We start from the raw sequence: 23,356 nt of genomic DNA, 5'->3' as shown, positions 1-23,356 counted from the left end.
CAGACCACCACCTCCCCCTGTCACCCATAGCAACGTACAGCTCCTCACACAGGGGACACAGACCACCACCTCCCCCTGTCACCCATAGCAACGTACAGCTCCTCACACAGGGGAGACAGACCACCACCACCTCCCCCTGTCACCCATGGCAATTTACAGCTCCTCACACAGGGGACAAAGACCACCCCCTCCCCCTGTCACCCATAGCAACGTACATTTCCTCACACAGGAGATACAGACCACCCCTTCCTGTCACCCATGGCAACGTACAGCTCCTCACACAGGGGACACAGACCACCCCCCAGTCACCCATGGCAACGTACATTTCCTCACACAGGAGACACAGACCACCACCTCCCCCTGTCACCCATAGCAACGTACAGCTCCTCACACAGGGGACACAGACCACCACCTCCCCCTGTCACCCATAGCAACGTACAGCTCCTCACACAGGGGAGACAGACCACCACCACCTCCCCCTGTCACCCATGGCAACGTACAGCTCCTCACACAGGGGACAAAGACCAGCCTGTCACCCATGGCAATGTACAGCTCCTCACACAGGGGACAAAGACCACCCCCTCCCCCTGTCACCCATAGCAACGTACATTTCCTCACACAGGAGATACAGACCACCCCTTCCTGTCACCCATGGCAACGTACAGCTCCTCACACAGGGGACAAAGACCACCCCCCAGTCACCCATGGCAACGTACATTTCCTCACACAGGAGACACAGACCTCCCCCTGTCACCCATGGCAATGTACATTTCCTCACACAGGGGACACAGACCTCCCCCTGTCACCCGTGGCAACGTACATTTCCTCACACAGGAGACACAGACCTCCCCCTGTCACCCATGGCAATGTACATTTCCTCACACAGGAGACACAGACCCCTCCCCCTGTCACCCATGGCAACGTACAGCTCCTCACACAGGGGACAAAGACCACCGCCTCCCCCTGTCACCCATAGCAACGTACATTTCCTCACACAGGAGATACAGACCACCCCCTCCTGTCACCCATGGCAATGTACAGCTCCTCACACAGGGGACACAGACCACCCCCCGTCACCCATGGCAACGTACATTTCCTCACACAGGGGTCACAGACCCCTCCCCCTGTCACCCATGGCAACGTACAGCTCCTCACACAGGGGACACAGACTCCCCCTGTCACCCATGGCAATGTACATTTCCTCACACTGGAGACATCGACCCCTCCCCCTGTCACCCATGGCAACGTATATTTCCTCACACAGGAGACACAGACCTCCCCCTGTCACCCATGGCAACGTACATTTCCTCACACAGGAGACACAGACCTCCCCCTGTCACCCATGGCAACGTACATTTCCTCACACAGGAGACACAGACCTCCCCCTGTCACCCATGGTAACGTATATTTCCTCACACAGGAGACACAGACCTCCCCCTGTCACCCATGGCAACATACATTTCCTCACACAGGAGACACAGACCGCTCCCCCTGTCACCCATGGCAACGTACAGCTCCTCACACAGGGGACAAAGACCACCGCCTCCCCCTGTCACCCATGGCAACGTACATTTCCTCACACAGGAGACACAGACCTCCCCCTGTCACCCATGGCAATGTACATTTCCTCACACATTGGACACAGACCTCCCCCTGTCACCCATGGCAACGTACATTTCCTCACACAGGAGACACAGACCACCCCCTATCACCCATGGCAACGTACATTTCCTCACACAGGAGACACAGACCTCCCCCCGTCACCCATGGCAACGTATATTTCCTCACACAGGAGACACAGACCTCCCCCTGTCACCCATGGTAACGTATATTTCCTCACACAGGAGACACAGACCCCCCCCTGTCACCCATGGCAACATACATTTCCTCACACAGGAGACACAGACCGCTCCCCCTGTCACCCATGGCAACGTACAGCTCCTCACACAGGGGACAAAGACCACCGCCTCCCCCTGTCACCCATGGCAACGTACATTTCCTCACACAGGAGACACAGACCTCCCCCTGTCACCCATGGCAATGTACATTTCCTCACACATTGGACACAGACCTCCCCCTGTCACCCATGGCAACGTACATTTCCTCACACAGGAGACACAGACCACCCCCTATCACCCATGGCAACGTACATTTCCTCACACAGGAGACACAGACCTCCCCCCGTCACCCATGGCAACGTATATTTCCTCACACAGGAGACACAGACCTCCCCCTGTCACCCATGGCAACATACATTTCCTCACACAGGAGACACAGACCTCCCCCTGTCACCCATGGCAACGTACATTTCCTCACACAGGAGACACAGACCTCCCCCTGTCACCCATGGCAACGTACAGCTCCTCACACAGGAGACACAGACCACCCCCCCTGTCACCCATGGCAACGTACAGCTCCTCACACAGGAGACACAGACCACCCCCCCTGTCACCCATGGCAATGTACATTTCCTCACACAGGAGACCTCGACCCTTTCCCCTGTCACCCATGGCAATGTATATTTCCTCACACAGGAGACACAGACCTCCCCCTGTCACCCATGGCAACGTACATTTCCTCACACAGGAGACACAGACCACCCCCCCCCTGTCACCCATGGCAACGTACATTTCCTCACGCAGGAGACACAGACCACCCCCTGTCACCCATGGCAACGTATATATTTCCTCACACAGGAGACACAGACCTCCCCCTGTCACCCATGGCAACATACATTTCCTCACACAGGAGACACAGACCACCCTTTTGTCACCCATGGCAACGTACATTTCCTCACACAGGAGACACAGACCTCCCCCTGTCACCCATGGCAACGTACATTTCCTCACACAGGAGACACAGACCTCCCCCTGTCACCCATGGCAACGTACATTTCCTCACACAGGAGACACAGACCTCCCCCTGTCACCCATGGCAACGTACATTTCCTCACACAGGAGACACAGACCCCCCCCTGTCACCCATGGCAATGTACAGCTCCTCACACAGGGGACAAAGACCTCCCCCCTGTCACCCATGGCAACGTACAGCTCCTCACACAGGGGACACAGACCACCCCCTGTCACCTATGGTAACGTACATTTTCTCACGCAGGAGACACAGACCACCCCCCCCTGTCACCCATGGCAACGTATATTTCCTCACACAGGAGACACAGACCACCCCCTGTCACCCATGGCAACGTACATTTCCTCACACAGGAGACACAGACCTCCCCCTGTCACCCATGGCAACGTACATTTCCTCACACAGGAGACACAGACCCCTCCCCCTGTCACCCATGGCAACGTACAGCTCCTCACACAGGGGACAAAGACCACCGCCTCCCCCTGTCACCCATGGCAACGTACATTTCCTCACACAGGAGACACAGACCTCCCCCTGTCACCCATGGCAATGTACATTTCCTCACACAGGGGACACAGACCTCCCCCTGTCACCCATGGCAACGTACATTTCCTCACACAGGAGACACAGACCCCTCCCCCTGTCACCCATGGCAACGTACAGCTCCTCACACAGGGGACAAAGACCACCGCCTCCCCCTGTCACCCATAGCAACGTACATTTCCTCACACAGGAGATACAGACCACCCCCTCCTGTCACCCATGGCAATGTACAGCTCCTCACACAGGGGACACAGACCACCCCCCGTCACCCATGGCAACGTACATTTCCTCACACAGGAGACACAGACCACCCCCCGTCACCCATGGCAATGTACATTTCCTCACACAGGGGTCACAGACCCCTCCCCCTGTCACCCATGGCAACGTACAGCTCCTCACACAGGGGACACAGACTCCCCCTGTCACCCATGGCAATGTACATTTCCTCACACAGGAGACATCGACCCCTCCCCCTGTCACCCATGGCAACGTATATTTCCTCACACAGGAGACACAGACCTCCCCCTGTCACCCATGGCAACGTACATTTCCTCACACAGGAGACACAGACCTCCCCCTGTCACCCATGGCAACGTACATTTCCTCACACAGGAGACACAGACCTCCCCCTGTCACCCATGGTAACGTATATTTCCTCACACAGGAGACACAGAGCTCCCCCTGTCACACATGGCAATGTACATTTCCTCACACAGGGGACACAGACCTCCCCCTGTCACCCATGGCAACGTACATTTCCTCACACAGGAGACACAGACCTCCCCCTGTCACCCATGGCAACGTACATTTCCTCACACAGGAGACACAGACCTCCCCCTGTCACCCATGGCAACATACAGCTCCTCACACAGGGGACAAACACCACCGCCTCCCCCTGTCACCCATGGCAACGTACATTTCCTCACACAGGAGACACAGACCTCCCCCTGTCACCCATGGCAATGTACATTTCCTCACACAGGGGACACAGACCTCCCCCTGTCACCCATGGCAACGTACATTTCCTCACACAGGAGACACAGACCCCTCCCCCTGTCACCCATGGCAACGTACAGCTCCTCACACAGGGGACACAGACCACCCCCCGTCACCCATGGCAACGTACATTTACTCACACAGGAGACACAGACCACCCCCCGTCACCCATGGCAATGTACATTTCCTCACACAGGGGTCACAGACCCCTCCCCCTGTCACCCATGGCAACGTACAGCTCCTCACACAGGGGACACAGACTCCCCCTGTCACCCATGGCAATGTACATTTCCTCACACAGGAGACATCGACCCCTCCCCCTGTCACCCATGGCAATGTATATTTCCTCACACAGGAGACACAGACCTCCCCCTGTCACCCATGGCAACGTACATTTCCTCACACAGGAGACACAGACCTCCCCCTGTCACCCATGGCAACGTACATTTCCTCACACAGGGGACACAGACCTCCCCCTGTCACCCATGGCAACATACATTTCCTCACACAGGAGACACAGACCTCCCCCTGTCACCCATGGTAACGTATATTTCCTCACACAGGAGACACAGACCTCCCCCTGTCACCCATGGCAACATACATTTCCTCACACAGGAGACACAGAGCTCCCCCTCTCACCCATGGCAATGTACATTTCCTCACACAGGAGGCACAGACCACTCCCTGTCACCCATGGCAACGTACAGTTCCTCACACAGGTGACACAGACCCCCCCCCCTGTCACCCATGGCAACGTATATTTCCTCACAAAGGAGACACAGACCACCCTCCCCGTCACCCATGGCAACGTACATTTCCTCACACAGGAGACACAGACCACCCCCCCCGTCACCCATGGCAACGTACAGCTCCTCACACAGGGGACACAGACTTCCCCCCTGTCACCCATGGCAACGTACAGCTCCTCACACAGGGGACACAGACCTCCCCCCTGTCACCCATGGCAACGTACAGCTCCTCGCACAGGGGACACAGACCACCACCTCCCCTTGTCACCCATGGCAACGTACATTTCCTCACACAGGGGACACAGACCTCCCCCTGTCACCCATGGCAACGTACATTTCCTCACACAGGAGACACAGAGCTCCCCCTGTCACCCATAGCAACGTACATTTCCTCACACAGGAGACACAGACCTCCCCCCTGTCACCCATGGCAACATACATTTCCTCACACAGGAGACACAGACCACCACCTCCCCCTGTCACCCATAGCAACGTGCAGCTCCTCACACAGGGGACACAGACCACCACCTCCCCCTGTCACCCATAGCAACGTACAGCTCCTCACACAGGGGAGACAGACCACCACCACCTCCCCCTGTCACCCATGGCAACGTACAGCTCCTCACACAGGGGACAAAGACCAGCCTGTCACCCATGGCAATGTACAGCTCCTCACACAGGGGACAAAGACCACCCCCTCCCCCTGTCACCCATAGCAACGTACATTTCCTCACACAGGAGATACAGACCACCCCTTCCTGTCACCCATGGCAACGTACAGCTCCTCACACAGGGGACACAGACCACCCCCCAGTCACCCATGGCAACGTACATTTCCTCACACAGGAGACACAGACCACCACCTCCCCCTGTCACCCATAGCAACGTACAGCTCCTCACACAGGGGACACAGACCACCACCTCCCCCTGTCACCCATAGCAACGTACAGCTCCTCACACAGGGGAGACAGACCACCACCACCTCCCCCTGTCACCCATGGCAACGTACAGCTCCTCACACAGGGGACAAAGACCAGCCTGTCACCCATGGCAATGTAGAGCTCCTCACACAGGGGACAAAGACCACCCCCTCCCCCTGTCACCCATAGCAACGTACATTTCCTCACACAGGAGATACAGACCACCCCTTCCTGTCACCCATGGCAACGTACAGCTCCTCACACAGGGGACACAGACCTCCCCCTGTCACCCATGGCAACATACAGTTCCTCACACAGGAGACACAAACCTCCCCCATCGCAATATACAACCTGACACCAGTGGCGGCCGGCTGATAGGGGGCGCAGGGGCGCCGCGCCGCCCCCCCCCCCCCCCCCCCGAAAAAAATATTTTTTTTTGATGCCTATGGGGGGTGGGGTTTTCCACCCGCAGAGGCGCAAAGAGGCGGCCTTCTGGGGCGTAACTGTAGCGCAGAGTACTGCGCTACACCCACCCCCCTTTTGGAGCCCGCTCCATTGGTGCCTATGGGGGGGGTGGGGTTTTCCACCCGCAGAGGCGCCGATTGGCGGCCTTCTGGGGCGTAACTGTAGCGCAGAGCACGGCGCTACACCACCCCCCTTTTGTGATGTCTTGGATCATGATTGGTCCAGACTCCAGCCTGGACCAATCATGATTCAGGACATCCATGCTGACCTCGTTGGGGGCGGTGCCGTTGCGTGCATCAGTCACTCACCGTCACCGCCCGGTCAGCTTCCCGCCGCCGCAGAAGAGGAGTCGCGAGGAGGGGAGAAGCCGCCGCCGCCGCCGCTCTACAAGATCCGATCGAGGAGTCGCGAGGAGGGGAGAAGATCCGATCAGCAAAAGAGCTGCCCGCAGTGCCGGAGAAGTCGGGGTGTCCAGTGTCGGCGAGCACCATGTGGGGGAGCTGTCCCTCTTGACCCAGGAGCGACGTGTCTCCCGTCTTCAGCAGCCCACAGCACAGCAGTCTGTCCGGTCAGGTGAGCCAGCCTAAGAGCAGGTAAGTGACATGACCTGTGACATGACCTATGACCTGACCTGTGACATGACCTGTGACATGACTGTAACATGACCTGTGACATGACCTGTGACATGACTGTAACAGGGGCGTAACTACAGGGGTTGCAATCGCAACCGGGCCCCATGCTCAAGGGGGCCCATGTGGCTCCCCTTTACACCTGAATAGGAGGTAGATGTAGAGAAATCACTGTCCTCCTTTTTACTTCTGTAGCTGCAGGAGGAAAATGGAGGAGATTGATTCCTCTGTATGCTGCCCCCCCAACACTCTTCCTATCTAACCGGCTGCTGCAGGGGATGTCACAATAGAGAACCAGGAAGGGGTCGGTAAATATGTAATTTACCAGCTCCTTCCTTTTCTGAATGGACGGAGTCATAGTCAGTGACATTGTAAAAAAAATAAAATAAAATGATAAAAAATAATACAATTAAAATACCAAAAAATAAAAACTACTGACACCAGTGGGTGAACTTCCAGGATTGCAAAGGTCACACTTGCGACAGGGCCCTGGCATTCCACCACCGTGGGGAGGCCCCAAGATGGCAGGAAGGGGACCCACTGCATAACTTGTGAAAGGGTCCCGCTGCGGGACCGTAATAAAGGGCCCCACAACGAGAGTAAAGGTTCTAGTTACGCCTCTGGACTGTAACATGACCTGTGACATGACTGACATGACTGTAACATGACCTGTGACATGACCTGTGACATGACCTGTGACATGACCTGTGACATGACCTGTGACCTGACCTGACCTGACTGTAACATGACCTGTGACATGACTGTGACATGACTGTAAAATGACCTGTGACATGACTGTTACATGACCTGTGACCTGACCTGACATGACTGTAACATGACCTGTCACATGACTGTAACATGACTGTAAGATGACCTGTGACCTGACATGACTGTAACATGACCTGTGACATGACCTGTGACATGACCTGTGACCTGACCTGAGGTGACTGTGACATGACCTGTGACATGACTGTGACATGACCTGTGACCTGACATGACTGTAACATGACCTGTGACATGACTGTAACATGACCTGTGACATGACTGTAACATGACCTGTGACATGACTGTAACATGACCTGTGACATGACCTGTGACATGACTGTTACATGACCTGTGACCTGACCTGACATGACTGTGACATGACCTGTGACATGACTGTGACATGACCTGTGACCTGACATGACCTGTAACATGACCTGTGACATGACCTGTGACATGACCTGTTACATGACCTGTGACCTGACCTGACATGACTGTGACATGACCTGTGACATGACCTGTGACCTGACCTGACGTGACTGTGACATGACCTGTGACATGACCTGTGACATGACTGTTACATGACCTGTGACCTGACCTGACTGTAACATGACCTGTGACATGACCTGTGACATGACCTGTGACCTGACATGACCTGTGACATGACCTGTGACATGACCTGTGACATGACCTGACATGACTGTGACATGACGTGTGACCTGACCTGACTGTAACATGACCTATGACCTGACCTGTGACATGACCTGTGACATGACCTGACCTGTGACGTGACATGACTGTGACATGACCTGTGACCTGACCTGTGACATGACCTGTGACCTGACCTGACATGACCTGTGACATAACCTGTGACATGACCTGTGACATGACCTGTGACTTGACCTGTGACATGACCTGTGACATGACTGTAACATGACCTGTGACCTGACCTGTGACATGACTGTGACATGACCTGTGACCTGACCTGACATGACTGTAACATGACCTGTGACTTGACCTGTGACCTGACCTGTGACCTGACCTATGACATGACCTGTGACACGACCTGTGACTTGACCTGTGACATGACCTGTGACCTGACCTGTGACATGACCTGACCTGTGACATGACTGTGACATGTGTGACATGACTGTGGTCAGGTGGTCACTGTGCATTAATGGGGACATGCTGGTCAGGTCACTGTGCATTAATGGGGACATGCTGGTCAGGTCACTGTGCATTGATGGGGACATGCTGGTCAGGTGGTCACTATGCATTGATGGGGACATGCTGGTCAGGTGGTCACTGTGCATTAATGGGGACATGCTGGACAGGTGGTCACTGTGCATTAATGGGGACATGCTGATCAGGTCACTGTGCATTGATGGGGGACATGCTGGTCAGGTCACTGTGCATTGATGGGACATGCTGGTCAGGTCACTGTGCATTGATGAGGACATGCTGGTCAGGTCACTGTGCATTGATGGGACATGCTGGTCAGGTCACTGTGCATTGATGAGGACATGCTGGTCAGGTCACTGTGCATTAATGGGGACATGCTGGTCAGGTCACTGTGCATTGATGGGGACATGCTGGTCAGGTGGTCACTATGCATTGATGGGGACATGCTGGTCAGGTGGTCACTGCACATTAATGGGGACATGCTGGTCAGGTGGTCACTGTGCATTAATGGGGACATGCTGGTCAGGTCACTGTGCATTAATGGGGACATGCTGGTCAGGTCACTGTGCATTGATGGGACATGCTGGTCAGGTCACTGTGCATTGATGAGGACATGCTGGTCAGGTCACTGTGCATTAATGGGGACATGCTGGTCAGGTCACTGTGCATTGATGGGGACATGCTGGTCAGGTGGTCACTATGCATTGATGGGGACATGCTGGTCAGGTGGTCACTGCACATTAATGGGGACATGCTGGTCAGGTGGTCACTGTGCATTAATGGGGACATGCTGGTCAGGTCACTGTGCATTAATGGGGACATGATGGTCAGGTCACTGTGCATGGATGGGGGACATGCTGGTCAGGTGGTCACTGTGCATTAATGGGGACATGCTGGTCAGGTCACTGTGCATTAATGGGGACATGCTGGTCAGGTCACTGTGCATTGATGGGGACATGCTGGTCAGGTCACTGTGCATTGATGGGGACATGCTGGTCAGGTCACTGTGCATTGATGGGGACATGCTGGTCAGGTGGTCACTGTGCATTGATGGGGACATGCTGGTCAGGTCACTGTGCATTAATGGGGACATGCTGGTCAGGTCACTGTGCATTGAATGGGTACATGCTGGTCACTGTGCATTGATGGGGACATGCTGGTCAGGTGGTCACGGTGCATTGATGGGGACATGCTGGTCAGATCACTGTGCATTGATGAGGACATGCTGGTCAGGTCACTGTGCATTAATGGGGACATGCTGGTCAGGTCACTGTGCATTGATGGGGACATGCTGGTCAGGTGGTCACTATGCATTGATGGGGACATGCTGGTCAGGTGGTCACTGCACATTAATGGGGACATGCTGGTCAGGTGGTCACTGTGCATTAATGGGGACATGCTGGTCAGGTCACTGTGCATTAATGGGGACATGCTGGTCAGGTCACTGTGCATTGATGGGACATGCTGGTCAGGTCACTGTGCATTGATGAGGACATGCTGGTCAGGTCACTGTGCATTAATGGGGACATGCTGGTCAGGTCACTGTGCATTGATGGGGACATGCTGGTCAGGTGGTCACTATGCATTGATGGGGACATGCTGGTCAGGTGGTCACTGCACATTAATGGGGACATGCTGGTCAGGTGGTCACTGTGCATTAATGGGGACATGCTGGTCAGGTCACTGTGCATTAATGGGGACATGATGGTCAGGTCACTGTGCATGGATGGGGGACATGCTGGTCAGGTGGTCACTGTGCATTAATGGGGACATGCTGGTCAGGTCACTGTGCATTAATGGGGACATGCTGGTCAGGTCACTGTGCATTGATGGGGACATGCTGGTCAGGTCACTGTGCATTGATGGGGACATGCTGGTCAGGTCACTGTGCATTGATGGGGACATGCTGGTCAGGTGGTCACTGTGCATTGATGGGGACATGCTGGTCAGGTCACTGTGCATTAATGGGGACATGCTGGTCAGGTCACTGTGCATTGAATGGGTACATGCTGGTCACTGTGCATTGATGGGGACATGCTGGTCAGGTGGTCACGGTGCATTGATGGGGACATGCTGGTCAGATCACTGTGCATTAATGGGGACATGCTGGTCAGCTCACTGTGCATTAAATGGGGACATGCTGGTCAGGTGGTCACTGTGCATTGATGGGGACATGCTGGTCAGGTGGTCACTGTGCATTGATGGGGACATGCTGGTCAGGTGGTCACTGTGCATTAATGGGGACATGCTGGTCAGGTCACTATGCATTGATGGGGACATGCTGGTCAGGTCACTGTGCATTGATGGGGACATGCTGGACAGGTGGTCACTGTGCATTGATGGGGGACATGCTGGTCAGGTCACTGTGCATTGATGGGGGACATGCTGGTCAGGTCACTGTGCATTGATGGGGGACATGCTGGTCAGGTCACTGTGCATTGATGGGGGACACGCTGGTCAGGTCACTGTGCATTGATGGGGACATGCTGGAAAGGTGGTCACTGTGCATTGATGGGGGACATGCTGGTCAGGTCACTGTGCATTGATGGGGGACATGCTGGTCAGGTCACTGTGCATTAATGGGGACATGCTGGTCAGGTCACTGTGCATTGATGGGGACATGCTGGTCAGGTGGTCACTATGCATTGATGGGGACATGCTGGTCAGGTGGTCACTGCACATTAATGGGGACATGCTGGTCAGGTGGTCACTGTGCATTAATGGGGACATGCTGGTCAGGTCACTGTGCATTAATGGGGACATGCTGGTCAGGTCACTGTGCATGGATGGGGGACATGCTGGTCAGGTGGTCACTGTGCATTAATGGGGACATGCTGGTCAGGTCACTGTGCATTAATGGGGACATGCTGGTCAGGTCACTGTGCATTGAATGGGTACATGCTGGTCACTGTGCATTGATGGGGACATGCTGGTCAGGTGGTCACGGGTCATTGATGGGGACATGCTGGTCAGATCACTGTGCATTAATGGGGACATGCTGGTCAGCTCACTGTGCATTAAATGGGGACATGCTGGTCAGGTGGTCACTGTGCATTGATGGGGACATGCTGGTCAGGTGGTCACTGTGCATTAATGGGGACATGCTGGTCAGGTCACTGTGCATTGATGGGGACATGCTGGTCAGGTCACTGTGCATTGATGGGGACATGCTGGTCAGGTGGTCACTGTGCATTAATGGGGACATGCTGGTCAGGTCACTGTGCATTAATGGGGACATGCTGGTCAGGTCACTGTGCATTGATGGGGACATGCTGGTCAGGTCACTGTGCATTGATGGGGGACATGCTGGTCAGGTCACTGTGCATTGATGGGGACATGCTGGTCAGGTCACTGTGCATTGATGGGGGACATGCTGGTCAGGTCACTGTGCATTGATGGGGGACATGCTGGTCAGGTCACTGTGCATTGATGGGGGACACGCTGGTCAGGTCACTGTGCATTGATGGGGGACATGCTGGTCAGGTCACTGTGCATTGATGGGGGACACGCTGGTCAGGTCACTGTGCATTGATGGGGGACACGCTGGTCAATCTTGAACCAACTTAATGATTGTTTGTTAAGTCACGCAATTTTTTACAGCGTTTTTTTGCCACAAAGACTGACCTGCATATTGCTCGGTACCGGTGTCTTGTCGGATAGTGCCACCAGCACAGCTGATCTGAGCAGTCAGCTGCAGTGACATCAGTCCGTCGGATGCACTTTTCGACACGACACCGGCTCCTTCCTCCCCCTCCCCGCCCGGCGCCATGTTGCTGGACCGTCATCTACATTGACAGCAGGACACGCCCCGCCGATAGCCCACCTGACTGGACCCCGCCCAGCCGCGGGGGGGGGGGGGAGACAACCAGAGAGTGACTACGGGATGGCAGAGACAGAGGGAGGTGGTATCAGCCTGACACCTAGTGGCAGAGACAGAGCACAGCAGTGTTTGTGTACCTGGATGGCCAGAGAAAAGAAAATGAGGAAAATGTTACAATATTCCCTGTATTACTGACCTGTCACTTCTCTCCCTCCTAGCACATATATATATATATATATATATTCATTCTACAAACTTTCAATCAATGAGAAATTTTTATTTAAAAAATTCTGTTTGTTTCCTTGTTGACTTTTCGGGGAGATATATTATGGCAACGAATTTCAGATGTGCCGCTTTTTTTACAGGTTTTCATTGTTTTATCGATTGCCAATGCTGCCGTCTGGAACACAAATTCCCCATCTGGTGGGCAAATTTCTCCGCCATTAACAAACAAACGTATTTCAGCCTCCTGAGGTCACGAGACGCGCGTACAGCGGCTTGGCAAACGCAATGACTGTCCGAAATGCGCATAGACTGTGCGCTTAAAGCGTTTCACCAGGTTAAATAATGTCCATTACTTTTGTTAACTGGGTAAATAACATCCCTTCTGTTTGTATTAATGAGGTAAATAATGTCCCTTAAATTGGTGGTAGTGGGGCAAAAAGTGTCCCTTAAATTGGCTTTAAAGGTGTAAATAATGTCCCTTATATTGGTGATAATGGGGTAAAAAATGTCCCTTATATTGGTGATAATGGTGTAAATAACATCCGTTAAATTGATGTTAATGGGTTAACCACCTATAATAATGATAATAATAATATAATGTCCCTTATATCGGTGTCAATGGAGTAAAAAATGTGGTAAAAAATGCCCCTTATATTAAGGTTAATACGTTAAAATAATAGTATCTTTTATGTTCAGGTAAATGTAGTAAAATAGATTGTGGCAGTTGGCTACTGATGACATCACACCGGCTGGTAGTTGGTATAAACAAACTCTCTCTTGCAGTGAAGCTCCAGACAATGGAATTTTACATGAAATTTGCAGGCGTTTTTCTTATCCTTTTGGCTTCAACAGTGCAGAGCACATCTGCACGACCTAGTAAGTTATTGATTATTGATTAATTAATGATTAATATGATTTTATAAGCAGATTATACATGTTAAGTGTTGCCCTATTCTGAAGAACCGCTTCACTATCAGCCAGTATTCCCCCAGTTATTCAGTTTTCAGAGCTGTAGTCTAACTGACGATAACTCCTTCATGCAGTGAATATATACCAATTTTATTTTCTATAATTTTTTGAGACAGAAAGATCTTTCTTATTTTCTTGAATGTGGGAGACATTCACACATCAATTATTTTATTAATTCGTAGACCTTTATGTATTTCACCTTTAGGGCTCGTTTACACCATTCATGCATAAAAACTGATGGGGAAAACATGGAGATTTCACAAGACATCAGTTTATATCAGAGTAGAGCCCTGCGCGGGCCTGTTTTCTTAAACCCGTACCCGCTGAATGTATGACCAGGACCGCCCGCACCCGCAACCTATGTGTTCCACACCCACCCGCACAATGTTTGTGTCCAATCCCGCCTGCACCCGCAATGTTTGTGTCTAATCCCGCCTGCACCCGCAATGTTTGTGTCTAATCCCGCCTGCACCCGCAATGCTTGTGTCCAATTCCGCCTGCACCCGCAATGTTTGTGTCTAATCCCGCCTGCACCCGCAATGCTTGTGTCCAATCCCGCCCGCACCCGCAATGTTTGTGTCCAATCCCGCCCGCACCCGCAATGTTTGTGTCTAATCCCGCCCGCACCCGCAATGCTTGTGTCCAATCCCACCCGCACCTGCAATGTTTGTGTCCAATCCCTGTAACGCTCCTGCGTTTTTATATGGTGTGGATTTTCAGCTGCAGAAATAGTTCCACGTCAGCAGTCATGTAAGAGATATGCCGAGATACCATTCCCAACCTCAATGACTCATCATGTGTGGAAGGTCTTATTTCAGCCAGTAAATACACACAATTAGCAAGCTGGTTCTTAGAGTGACTTTATGCATGTGGTAACACAATGATGAAGGTTGAGGGATAGGTTGAATGGAGGTGGTAGGTGATAGACACTTGAAGGTGAGACAGTAGCAGATGGATGCAGGAAGGTTTAGCAATGTTGTATGATAGCAGATGATAGAATAGCAGGTGGACATACAAAAGAGATCAACCCAGTGCAGAAAAGTAGCAGTAGTCTCAAGAGCTAGCAATCTAGTTTATGCAGATGTGATAAACAGTCTCTACTATGCAGAGCTAGATAGTGTAAGCTTAGTATAAGTTTATAGAGAATTCCCCTGCGGGGTACTTAGCACTATTAGCGATACAGCCGAAGGGTTGTTCAGGAGAGGCGGATGATCCAGTAGCGGGATACAGGGATCAGCGCAGCGAGGTTCCGTCAGCGAAGTAAGCTTGCAAGCATGGAAGCTTCAAGCAAGGTTAGCATCCAGATAAGGGTGTTTGAACGAACACATGTGAGTGAGAACCGACGCCTTAAATAGCCATCTAGTCCGGCGCTGAGTGATGACAGCTCCAGTCTTAAAGGTGTATGCGCACCTTTCCAAAAGTAAATGGTAGGGCGCATACACTTGTGGAAAGTGTAATTTAGGGTACCAAAGGTACCGGAACATTACAATCCCGCCCGCACCCGTAATGTTTGTGTCCACTCCCGCAAACTTTATCTCAGTGCTGGCCCTTATCTGCAGTCAAAGCCCTTATCTTTCAATGCCGTATAATGATGCTGAAAAGAGGTCTTAGAGTTAGAGGCTCATCATGCTCTCCCTGCAGCTATGGTTCCTCCTCCTTCCTCAGCCAATAACCACATCACACAACATTGCCTGATACAGTGCCAGACCGAACCATTACACACATGCTCTCCCCGCAGCTATGGTTCCTTCCTTCCCCAGCGCAGCCAATAACCAACGCTGATACAGTGCCAGACCGAACCATTACACACATGCTCTCCCCGCAGCTATGGTTCCTTCCTTCCCCAGCCAATACCCTCATACAATGCCTGATACAGTGCCAGACCGAACCATTACACAGGAAAAAGAGGGGGGCAAAGAAGAAAAGTCTTCCCAGACCTCGCTCCGCCAGCTCTCGTTACTCTTCTCGCGGTGTGGTACACTGACAGTCATGTACCATACCCCAAGAAGAGTAACGAGAGCTGGCGGAGCGATGTCAGAGAAGACTTTTCTTCTTTGCCCCCCTTCTTTTCCTGTGTAATGGTTCGGTCTGGCACTGTATCAGGCGTTGTATGAGGTTATTGGCTGGGGAAGGAAGGAACCATAGCTGTGGGGGGAGAGCATGTGTGTAATGGTTTGGTCTGGCACTGTATCAGCGTTGGTTATTGGCTGCGCTGGGGAAGGAAGGAACCATAGCTGCGGGGAGAGCATGTGTGTGATGGTTCGGTCTGGCACTGTATCAGCGTTGGTTATTGGCTGCGCTGGGGAAGGAAGGAACCATAGCTGCCGGGAGACCATGTGTGTGATGGTTCGGTCTGGCACTGTATCAGCGTTGGTTATTGGCTGCGCTGGGGAAGGAAGGAACCATAGCTGCGGGGATGGCATGTGTGTAATGGTTCGGTCTGGCACTGTATCAGCGTTGGTTATTGGCTGGGCTGGGGAAGGAAGGAACCATAGCTGCGGGGAGAGCATGTGTGTAATGGTTCGGTCTGACACTGTATCAGCGTTGGTTATTGGCTGCGCTGGGGAAGGAAGGAACCATAGCTGCGGGGAGAGCATGTGTGTAATGGTTCGGTCTGGCACTGTATCAGCGTTGGTTATTGGCTGCGCTGGGGAAGGAAGGAACCATAGCTGCGGGGAGAGCATGCACAAGTATAGTGAGTCCTACTCCTTACGTCATAGAGTTCCCCGCGGCAATGGGAAAACCGCCCGCACCCGCGAGATTTGCTGCGGGACCCGCAGGTCCTGCCGGAGCCCGCACCCAATGCAGCCCTCTATATCAGAGTACATCAGTTATGTGTCATGTTCATACCAATGGTAATGTCTTGTCAGTTTTTTTTTTTTTGCATGCAGAAAACTGCATACATGTTGCAGGTTCCTGCACAGAAAAAAAAAAAAAAAGTTTTTTTAGCCCTTGCAGAACGCGTGCAGAAAAACTGATGCCTCTGCATCAGATACACAGTTAACTCTTTGATCGCCCCTGATGTTACTCCTTCCCTGCCAGTGCCACTAGTACAGTGACAGTGCATACTTTTAGTACTCATGTATCGGTGTCACTGGTTCCCAAAAAAGTGTCAGTAATGCCTCGTACACACGTGCAGATCGTCTTCCGAACGATCGGCCGTCTTTTGTCCAGGGCTGTCGTGTCTGTTGAAAAGTGCAAAAGACTGCACACGAATTTTGTCCGCCAACAACAGCCGACTGCAGAAGTGATGTCATGTAATGGTTAACTTTCCCTGTGTTTTTTCTTTTCTGAGCATGCCCAGTGTTGCAAATCTGCTGTCTGTCGGCCGAATTCTGTATTGACTGGCGAACAATCGGCCGTTCTGGTGTCGGCATACAAAGATTTTAATGCTTGCACGACAGATTCTTTTTGGCCGAAAGTGCGCTGTCGGCTGTCGGAAGCATCATACTAACAAGCCGAAAATCGGCCGATCGGTCGGCGGCCGAACATTTTCGGCCGGCAATCTGCACGTGTGTACAAGGCATTAGGTGTCCGATTTTGTCTGCCGCAATATCGCAGTTTCATTATAAGTCGCTGATCGCCGACATTACTAGTAAAAAAATAAAAGATGAATAAAAATGTAATGAATCTATCCCATAGTTTCTGGAGACTATAACTTTTGCGCAAACCAAAGGTTAATTTTTTTACCAAACACATGTAGCAGAATGCATATTGGTTTAAACTGATGAAGAAATTAGATTTCTTTAACATTTTTTTTATTTATTTATTATAGCAGAAAGAAAAAAATAGTTTTTTTTTTTTTTTTGAAAATTGTTAGTCTTTTTTTGTTGATAGCGCAAAAATTAAAAACAGCACAGGTGATCAATACCACAAAAATAAAGCTCTGTTTGTGGGAAAAAAGGAAATACATTTTATTTGGGTACAGCGTCGCACGACCGCGCAATTTGTCAGTTAACCACTTCAGCCCTGGAAAGTTTTACCCACTTATTTTTTGCGATTCCGCACTGCGTTATTTTAATGGAACATTGCGTGGTCGTGCGACGCTGTACCCAAATACAATTGATGCTCTTTTTCTCCCCACAAATAGAGCTTTCTTTTGGTGGTATTTGATTACCTCTGCGGTTTTTAGATTTTGCGCTATAAACAAAAAAAGAGCGACAATTTTGAAAAAAATACAATATTTTTTACTTTCTGCTATAAAACATTCCCAATAAAAAAATGTAAAAAAAAAATCTATTTTTTTTTTATCAGTTTAGGCCAATTTGTATTCTGCTACATTTTTTTGGTAAAAAAAAAAAAAAATCCCAAAAAGCGTATTTTAATTGGTTTGCGCAAAAGTTATCGCGTTTACAAACTATGGGATAGATTTTTGGACCTTTTGTTTTTTTTTTATTAGTAATGGCGGCGATCAGGGTTTTTTAGCAGGACTGCGACATTGCGGCGGACAGATCGGACCCTTAACTGACATTTTTGACACTTTTGGGGTTACCAGTGACATTACTACAGTAATCAGTGCTATACATATGCACTGTTACTGTAAAAATTACACTGGCAGTGAAGGGGTTACCTTTTTTTGAGAGGGAGGGGTTAAATGTGTCCCTAGGGGCGTGTTTCTAACTGTGATTGGTTGTGGCTGTGTGTGAAAGAACAGTGATCAACGGTCATACATAGTAGAACCGTATGATCACTATTCCTACACAGGGGAGAATGACAGACGGCTTTGTTTACATCAGTAAAATAAAATATGCACTGTTACTGTAATAATGACACTGGCAGGGAAGGGGTTAATAGTGGGGGTGATCAATGGGTTAAGTGTGCGCCTAAATGTGCTTACTGACTGTGGGGGGGGTCTGTGAAAGGCACACAGAGGTCGGTGATTCAGCTTAGCTGAACACATAATCTCAGTGTACCTGTCTGACAGGAGTTGTTTACATAGGCAGGTGGCTCTTCTGTCAGTTTCCCTGAAGATTGCGGGAGACCAGCAGCGATCAAGCCCGCTCCTCCCATGGTCTGGCTCCTGCTGTGTCCAATCACAGCGGGAGCGCGGCTCTGGCGGCACGTGCGCGCCACCGAGACCGTGTGCACATAATCATGTATATGTACGTGATTATGTGCAGCCGAGCCACCCTGCCGCAGTAAGTCTGTCGGCAAGTGGTTAAAGTAACGTCTTGGTCATGTCTTGGTTATGAGGGGGGGTAAATCTTCCAGAGCTGAAGTGGCTAAGAGGTTGTAAATGCCGGGAGGTGGGCATTTCAATCTTGTGACCGCAGTGCCTGACTGTCACAGCGGTCACATGATTGGAAAGCTCTCAATCGTAGGTATGCATTGAGAGCTTTCTGGTATCCGCCGGTAACTGTGCCGGTAACGCTCAGGGAAGGCGCTCTAAGCATAGGAAAATGTTTACATAGGAACACATACAGTATATGCAGACTCTCAGCATTAAAGCCCACCTGCCTAAAGGCCGCATATATGCGTACCTCCAGCTGGAACTGGTTAAGGAAACTTTCCACCCAAAATTCATTAAGGTTAATGGGATCTGGGCCAAATCAGGTGCAGTACATAATTACATAAAACAGTCCACATTTCATATAAGAGTGTTTCCAATGAGAAAGGCCTCATTAACACTAATAAATGGATTGTAAAATAAATAAAATATATTAATAAAAAATAATTGCGGTAACTTATGTAGTAGCTCGTCATCACGCCATTCCATTTGGAATGGAGCAACACACATTTTGAACTGGGTCCTTTATTCATTATGTTATATGAAATTATTTGAATGTGTTTTATGCAGTGCATGCAATTTTGGATGTGGGGGGGGGGGGGGGGAATGGAGTAGGGCGCTATGGTGTTAGTTTTGGGTGCAGCGCTGCTATATTCATTTAGATTGGATATGTATTGGATATGGCGGTTTCCATGATTTGGTATTCATTTAGATGGGGAGATTTCATGATTTATAAGAGGAATAAGAGGGAAAATACAATTCCTTTAAGGGGAAGGTTTATTAGTTGTTAGATTGGGGAACAGAATTTATCCAATAGAAAGTAAGGGGGAGGAGAGAGCTGGTTTTTCTTGCACATGATTGGGTAATTGTTGAACACTGACAGGCGCTTAGAAAGGAAGTCGGTGTTCTGCCGAAAACTCCAACTTGCTGAGAACTCCAACTACGTTACTTCCAGTGAGTGTACACCAGGAATAATTGGAGATTTCGACCATTTGATTTTTTTACAGAACACTTGCAGCCTATATACTCCGGTGTAACGTTTGAAAACCATACCTCGTGAAAATTCCATACCTACGTCACTTCCTGTCAGAAACGTAATGGAACAGCTGAGCAGCGTAGCAGTGCGCATGCTCACAGCTCCGGATACGTCATTGAACAGCTGAGGAGCTTAGCATTGCGCATGCTCAGTGGGTATGGAATTTTCACGGTAGTGTGTGTAATGTTACACTGCCTCAGCTGTTGCGGCGGTTACATTAAAGAGGAAGTAAACCCTCCTCTGACACTTGTACCTATAGGTAAGCCTATGATAAGGCTTACCTATAGGTACTGTAAATATCTCCTAAACATGTACCGTTTAGGAGATATTTACCTTACATGCAGCCAGTGACGTCACTGGCGCATGCGCTCTGAAGGAACGGCCGCTGGTGCCGTTCCTTCAGAGCCCCGTGCCATGACTGTCGCGCAGTGCGCAGGAGTGATGTCACCGCGGCTCCGGCCAATCAGATGGCCGGATGCCGCGATCCCGGAAGACGGGCGACTGGACATGTCACCCGTCATACAGGTAAGCGGGCGGCACGGCGGGGGCTCCTTCTGAGGTAAGTATTGCATAATGAGCTAGTATGTGATGCATACTAGCTCATTATGTGTTTCTCTTACAGGTAGCCAAAAAAAAAAGTCGGACGGGTTTACAACCTCTTTAAAACAGCTCGGCTGAAACATGAGTCATCTCCGCTCCTACCACTGTCACTTCCCTGATGTCGGCTACTAAATGTAAAAGCGGCGGCAGGTGTATGAAATCTAAATCACGGAGATCTTGGCTCTGTGATCCACTTTTACATTTAGTAGCCGACATCAGGCAAGTGACAGGGGTAGGAGCGGAGAGGACTCATGTTGCAGCCAAGCTGTTTTAATATAACCGCCGCAACAGATGAGGAGGTGTAATGTTACAACACACTACTGTGAAAATTCCATACCCTCCGAGCATGCGCACTAGTAAGCTCCTCAGCTGTTCAATGACATAGGTGCTGACGTAGGTGCACCGGAACTGACGAGGGTATTATTTTTTTACGGAACACCGGTACGCGCTATAATGAGTGGACATTGTTAGTCTGCTCGCTAGTTGTCGCCGCCTTGGAGGTGGCCATGTTGTTGGTTACTTCAACTCATTATAGCGTGTACAGGAGTGTAAATGCTGCCACCTGTTCTGTGAAAACACCAAGTGGTCAAAATCTCCAAATATTCCTGATGTGCAGTCACCGGAAGTAACACGTGATTGGAGTTCTCGGCAAGTTGGAGTTTTCGGCAGCAAAAAAATTGAACAATATAATAGCGCACACATACACAAAAAAAAGTTGCTTTTAAATCTTGCAAGGCTACTTAAAAACACCTGCTCTTATTAAGAAAATATGGGGATTTGGTCACACCATATGGCCATATTGTGCTTAAGCCCACCACCCCATTTTCAGTGGGTCCTACACTATTCATAGAAAAGATAAATCCCACTTCTCAGAACTATAGGGCATACACACTCCTTGCATGGGAGAAGTTTGCTAGCTGCAGACTTCTCTGATAAAACTGCAATGAAGTGACCCCTCCTATAACTACTTACAGGTGGACAATGATAATGAGGTATTGGTGTGGGAGAGTGGGGTGCTCCACCCAGAAGTTTTCGGCAGAACACCGGTTTTGTCATATTTTTGGCAGCTCTGTTCAGTTTTTTTCTTTGCATTCTTAGAATAAGCAAGAACAGAATATACAGCTGATGGCGGGGCTTTATCTTTCTATCTCCAACTTTTTTTTAGTTCCTGAAAAATACGGTCAACCTGAGTACAGAAGACCTGAAAACTATGGACAACCCAAATTTCGATGGTGCGGACTGGCTGCAGGCTGGGGGAGGTGTGGTTGGGCTCAGGCCCCGGCATTATCAGGTGAAGGAGCGCTGTCAGGTAGGCTATACAGCACCCCATGATCTCCAACAGCAGCCCTGCTCATCTCTTTGTACCCCCCGTGCAGTCTCCAGCGCTCACTCAGGCATGGAATCACATTGCCAAACATCGGAGATCCCAAATAAAGGGATGTCTACTGCTCTCTTGCACATGCTATGCCATCATAACATTCCATACATCCCTGTACCAGCAGTCTGCCATCATTCCCTCCTCTGCTGCACCTAATACCCAGTAGCATACCCTCCGCCTTCCTTTTCTGCACATACCACCATATCCTCTGTACTTCTCTTCTATACGTATTGGCTATTGTCATACCCTCTGCATTTCTCTCTTCTACATACTGCTCACTGTCATAACGCTCACTCTTCTTCTGCCCAAGCTAATTCCCCTTGAACCCTCCACATTACTCCTGCAATTACTACCCAACATCGTACCCTCCACACTCCTTGCCTGGATATACTGCACTTCAGGACTGGGGCTATTTCTGACACTTGATGTTTACAAGTTAAAATATTTTTTTTTTTTGCTAGAAAATTACTTAGAACCCACAAACATTATATATTTTTTTTTTAGCAGAGACCCAAGAGAATAATATGGAGATCTTTGCAATATTTTTTATCACACCGTATTTGCGCAATGGTCTTACAGACGCAATTTTTTGGGAAAAAATACACTTTTTTGAATTGAAAAATAAGAAAACAGTAAAGTTAGCCCAAATTTTTTTTCTATAATGTGAAAGATAATGTTACGCAGAGTAAATAAATACCCAACACGCTTCAAAATTGCGTACCCTCGTGGAATGGCGACAAGCATTGGTACTTAAAAGTCCCCAAAGGCGACATTTTAAAAATTTCTACAGATTACCAGTTTCGCGTTACATGGGAGGTCTTGGGCTCCAATTATTGCTCTCGCTCTAACGATAGCGGCGATACCTCACGTGTGGTTTGAACACTGTTTACATATGTGGGTGCGACTTGCGTATGTGTTCGCTTCTGCGCGCGAGCTAACGGGGACGGGACGCTTTCAAATTTTTTTTTCTATTTATTTTATCTCCTA

General features: G+C 50.3%; 1 protein-coding gene across 1 annotated transcript in view; it reads right to left on the bottom strand.

Moving 5' to 3' along the window:
* Positions 1-12,753, bottom strand: part of LIPE (lipase E, hormone sensitive type) — a 328,286-nt gene extending 315,533 nt beyond the window's left edge. Inside the window, exon 1 of the mRNA XM_082273587.1 lies at positions 12,739-12,753. The gene's annotated coding sequence lies outside the window, so the exon portion shown is untranslated. The remainder of the gene's footprint in view (positions 1-12,738) is intronic.
* Positions 12,754-23,356: the final 10,603 nt, after the last annotated feature.

This window comes from Pelophylax lessonae (genome assembly GCF_965119305.1).
Source record: "Pelophylax lessonae genome assembly, chromosome: 12".
NCBI classification, from domain to species: domain Eukaryota; kingdom Metazoa; phylum Chordata; class Amphibia; order Anura; family Ranidae; genus Pelophylax; species Pelophylax lessonae.
The sequence above is the reverse complement of the archived record's forward strand: the minus strand, read 5'-3'. Positions and strand labels throughout refer to the sequence as shown.